Source organism: Plutella xylostella, chromosome 11 (assembly GCF_932276165.1).
Source record: "Plutella xylostella chromosome 11, ilPluXylo3.1, whole genome shotgun sequence".
Taxonomy (NCBI): Eukaryota; Metazoa; Arthropoda; class Insecta; order Lepidoptera; family Plutellidae; genus Plutella; species Plutella xylostella.
Window position 1 is genome coordinate 4,855,568 of NC_063991.1, and position 6,000 is coordinate 4,861,567.

Below are 6,000 nucleotides of genomic sequence, written 5' to 3' on the forward strand. Positions count from 1 at the left end.
ATAATATTAGAATATGTATTATGTAATAAATAAGTTAATTTTAATATTAAAAGTAAAAGTGTATTTCGTAGTTTGTAAAGTGATCTCTGATTGGCTGTTGCTTGGTGCCACGTGACAGGTTAATCGTCACGTGACAGGTCTCCTGTCACGTGGTACGAAGGGAAGCCTGGTTGGAGACACTAGTCAGTCGGTTGAGAGCGGTGCTACCCAGAGGTTGTGTAAGAGAATATTGTATAGTGTGAGAATAAAATATAAAGTGATCATCAAATACGACTTTTCTTTATAAGTCAGAAGTGATACGACCTACGAGCCATGTCGGATAAAAACCGTAAGTAATTTTATTTTTAATTTATTTTTCCATGTGAGAAGAAAGTTTTTATCCATAGCAAGAAATATAAGTATGGATAAAATAAACTTACGTAAGCTACACTATACACACACGACACACACACATCGCTCTCCGGAGTCAGAGGCACCCCTTGTGGGCACTTTACACTGTCAGTAATGATAATGATTGGTTCCATGCGTGTGATATTCTTGGTCGAGGCTACTTTCCGACATTATTATCGCTGCATGTGACTTATTCATTGCTATTATTGATTACTTACACTACTTGTGTGGCGGCTTAGCTTTGGTAGTGGTTGGGTCAATGCATGCGACATTTTGGTCAGGGCTACTCCCTGATAATATTGTACAGCCATGTAGGTTAGCTGTGATGTTTATCAAGTTAGTATATACTTATACAGCCACGTAGGTGTGCTGTTATGTTTATTGAATTAGTGTATACTGATACAGCCATGTAGGTGTGCTGTGATGTTTATTGAATTAATGTATACTGATACAGCCATGTAGGTGTGCTGTGATGTTTATTGAGTTAGTGAATACTGATACAGCCATGTAGGTGAGCTGTGAGATTTATAGTTAGTATATATACAGCCATGTAGGTGTGCTGTGATGTTATATTGACTTAGTTCACGATGGAACAGCCATGTAGGTGTGCTGTGATGTTATATTGACTTAGTTCATGATGGAACAGCCATGTAGGTGTGCTGTGATGTTATATTGACTTAGTTCACGATGGAACAGCCATGTAGGTGTGCTGTGATGTTATATTGACTTAGTTCATGATGGAACAGCCATGTAGGTGTGCTGTGATGTTATATTGACTTAGTTCATGATGGAACAGCCATGTAGGTGTGCTGTGATGTTATATTGACTTAGTTTATGATGAAACAGCCATGAAGGTGTGCTGTGTGATGTTATATTGAGTCAGCCTAAACTGATACAACCATGTACGTGCGCTGAGTATTTTTTTTATTGTTTGTTGTCAGTTTGCACGGAGGCTGTTAAATATGATTGATTTAAAAGTAGAGTACAGAGCCACTACTATTGGGAAAAGGACATTACGTGCCTAATATTTTTCAGGTGATGAAGATGGCAGTACTACACCTAGGCGCTCTAGACGTCGTCGAAGGAGGTCGACGTCTAGTGAGGCTGAGGCAGAAGCGACCAATAATGGAAGTAACACACCCAAGCGCTCTAGACGTCGTCGCCACAGGAGGTCGACGTCTAGTGAGGCTGAGGAAGTAACCACCAAGAAGACCAAGTCTACCGAAGGACTAACAGCCGAAGATTTATTGAAGATAATATCTGCACTGCAAAATAATTCAAGTAAGAATACTTCAAGTACTAATGTTGTACCAGAATTTGACCCCGATAATAAATCTCAGGATGTGCAAAGATGGCTGAAAAAGGTTAACGAATGTTCAGTTATCTACGGTTGGGATGAAAAGCAAACGATTCATTATGCGTTACAGAAATTATGTGGATTAGCCAAACGGTGGTATGAAGCTTTACCATCATTAGATTTTTCATGGGAGGAATGGCAGGCTAAGTTAACTAAAGCATTCCCCAATGATGTTAACTATGGTAAAATACTCGAGGAAATGTTAAACCGAAAATCTCGCACTGATGAAACTCTCAGAGACTACTTTTATGATAAATTAACATTGCTCAGCAGGTGCGAGATTGTCGGTCGAAAGGCAGTCGATTGTATTATTTACGGGCTAGCTGACAGTGCGATTAGGAATGGAGCTCAAGCTCTAAAATGCGAGGAACCCGAGGATCTATTAAACTATTTGGCGTCACAGCAACCATCGCAATTGAAAGACTTGAGGGGCAATGCTGCAGTCGGTTTTACAAAAAGGCGTGATTTTCGTTCAAGCAGTAATAATCAAAGTAGAACCTCAACCTCTGGCAGGAACACTGATATTGTCTGCTTTAACTGCAATGAACGAGGCCATACTTTTCATACTTGTAGCAAACCTCTAACGAAATGTGTAAAATGCGGTAGGGTAGGCCATAACTCTAACGACTGCAACAGGAAGCCATTACAATCGTACGAAGTCGGTAGCCAAAACAATCAACAAGCGGAAAAAAGGGTCATGCGGGTGATGTCTCGTGGATCTACAGAATCACCTATAATATACAACATTAGTGAACAGGATTCTTTGCTATCTGAGCATAAAAAAAAACATTCCACAGACAAGTTTTCCTCTGAAGCTCCCCGTGAAATCCCCAAAGACAATAATGAAAAATTCCATAAAATCGCTTGTGTCAATGGGACTATGCTTAGCGTTTACATAGATTTCGGAAGTGAATGCAGTCTAATTAGATGTTCAGATGCAAAGAATCTTGGTCTCGCTGAGTGCAACAATGATTTACCAACTATAAAGGGTTTTGGTAATTCCACCGTGATACCTAAGTTTCAGTCTCACGTTCAAATCAAAATTGACGAAATTGAAACGGATTTGATTGTGTTGGCCGTTGACGATAACTATCTTACAACCCCAATGTTAATAGGACAAAACTTTACCGAACTGAATTCCGTGACTGTGATGAAAAATAACGAAAGGCTTATCTTTTATCACACTCCCTCTGGCGTATCTGATGGAGGAAATGCAACCCTTGATTTGTTCGTTGCTAAAGATGTAGACATCAACAAAGGAGGTTTGGTAGAGGTCTATAGCAAAGAACCCTACACAGGTGATGTCTACATGGATGGGAGCACAAGAACGAGTCCCAATCAGGAATACTACCTCCATCAGGGGTGTTATACGCTTAAAGAAAATAAAGCAGTAGTGTTTGTTTCTGCACTTACAGACACTACTGTTAAGTTCAAGGCAAATAAGCTAATTGCTAGAGTAAATCCTGTTACTGAAGCAAAAACTCTGTTGGTACAGACTGATGATCAGTCAAGTGAGTTACAGCCTCTGGATAGGTCTGATATTAAAGTAAATGAGACAGTTGATCAGGCTGTACAAGAGAAATTGTACCAACTTTTACAAAAGTACAGAAATTGCTTTGCCAACAATCTTAGTGAGCTGGGTTGTGCTAAGAATACGTTTATGGATATAGATCTACATGACAAAACTCCGGTTGTGTATAGGCCATATCGCCTCTCACATCCTGAGCGTCAAAAGGTTAGGAATATGGTAGAAGATTTAATTCAAAATGATATTGTTCAGGAGTCCAACTCAAACTATGCCAGTCCGATATTATTAGTGAAGAAGAAAAATGGGGAACTAAGACTTTGCGTTGATTACCGCGCTCTAAACAGTAAAACCGTAAAGGATAAGTACCCATTACCACTGATTGATGACCAACTTTCAAATTTAAGTGGTAATAAATTTTTTATAACGCTGGATTTAGCCTCAGGTTATTACCAGATACCCATGGGCGACCAAAGTCGACACTTAACTGCTTTCGTCACACCCGATGGACATTACGAGTTCAAGCGAATGCCGTTCGGTCTGGCAAATGCACCGTCGGTGTTCCAAAGACTGATGAATGGCCTATTAGGGTCACGAAGATTTAGTTCTGCATTGGCATACATGGATGACCTCCTCATTCCATCAGCTACAATTGAAGAAGGCTTTGAAAGGCTTGAGGATGTACTTAAAGTAATACAAGAAGCGGGCCTGACGTTAAAGTTATCCAAATGTATCTTTTTCGCTACTACTCTGGAATATCTGGGCTACGAAATTTCCTCAGAAGGAATTAAACCAAGCGAAAGGAAAATATCGGCAGTGCGAGATTTCCCAGCACCACGTAACGTGCATGAAGTGCGTCAGTTTTTAGGTCTAGCGAGCTATTTCCGTAGATTTGTGAAAGGTTTTGGCGAAATTGCTAGGCCCTTGACGGCACTTCTTAAAAAGGACGCACAATGGCGTTGGGATTCTGATGAGGAAAAATCCTTTAAATGCTTAAAAAACCAACTAATTCAACGCCCTCTCTTGGCATTGTATAACCCAGATTTGGAGACTGAGGTACATACAGATGCAAGCTCATTGGGATTAGGCGGAATCCTAATGCAGTGGCAGACTTGCCCCAAATTATTAAAGCCTGTAGCCTACTTTAGTAGACAGACCACACCTGAGGAACGCTACTTCCACTCTTACGAGTTGGAGACTTTGGCTGTGGTCTGTTCGCTAAAAAAATTCCGACCTTATCTTTTAGGACTGAATTTTTGCGTTTACACCGATTGCAATGCTCTGCGAACGACGTTGACAAAACGTGACTTAATACCACGTATAGCACGTTGGTGGTTGCTTATCAGTGAATATAACTTCACCATTGAGTATCGTCCTGGTTGTCGAATGAGCCATGTTGACGCCCTAAGTCGAAACCCACCAAATGAAAATACCTCAGTTCAAAATGTAAAAACAATAAGCACGGAAAATTGGATACTAACACTGCAAATGGCTGACCCAGAACTAGAACGTATAATTAAAATCCTTAAGCCAAATCAGGACGCAGAGGTTACAGAAATAAAAAGAAATTATTCTGTTAAAAACCATTCTTTATATAGGAAGGTAGGCGAAGAACTGCGTCTTGTAATTCCAAAGGACGCTAGATGGCAAATTTGTAAGGCTAACCATGATGAGGTGGGCCACTTTGGATTTTCCAAGACATTGGAGCGGGTTCAGAGCAAGTATTGGTTCCCGAAGATGAGGCGCTTCATAAAAAAATATGTAGCAGCCTGCATTGACTGTGCGTATAATAAGGACAACGGTCCCCAAGGTCATACAGGTCTATTACATCCCATACCCAAGGTTGAAGTGCCATTTGATACTCTTCATATGGACCATTTGGGTCCATTTGTAACGAGCAAGTCGCGCAATAGCTATATATTGACAATTGTAGACGGATTCACCAAGTATCTCTTTGCTAGACCAGTTCGAGACACAAAAACAAGGACCGTAATTAAAGTACTTCAGAATCTGTTTCATGACTTTGGAGTACCTCGTAGAATTATATCTGATCGTGGAACAGCTTTTACTTCGGGACAGTTCAAGGAATTTTGTGCCCAAAAAGGTATAAAGCATGTTCTTAACGCAGTCGCTTGTCCTAGGGCGAATGGGCAGGCGGAAAGATTCAATCGAACTATCCTTACTGCCTTGTCAGCACAGAATTTTGGTAAAGACGAACGAATATGGGACGAACAACTGGGTAAAGTACAATGGGGCATAAATAATACCATTAATGCTTCCACAAAAAAAACTGCTTCAGAAGTAATGTTTGGGGTTAAACTAAATTGCCCTATTGATAATATATTGACAACTGAAAATGTAGAGGGTAGTAGTAGTGAGCCTTTTTCTCCAATAACTACGATTCCTGAATTGGGAGACAATGAGTCCGATGGAAATCCTTCAACATCTTCGAATAATACTTTAGGCTTTTCAAATAATACACCCGAAGTACAAACTTCGCCTACACCAAATTTGACTTCCACCAACATCGAAGAAATAAGGCACGAAGTTTCAGATAATATAAAACGTAGCCAAGAGCGCCAGAAGGAAGCATATGACGCAAACAAGTCCCCTGCAACATCGTATTCTGTTGGTGATCTGGTTAAAATTACCAAAACTAATTTCAACAACGATGGAAAAAGCAAAAAGCTTCTGCCAAAGTTCATTGGTCCATTTAAGGTAACCAAGA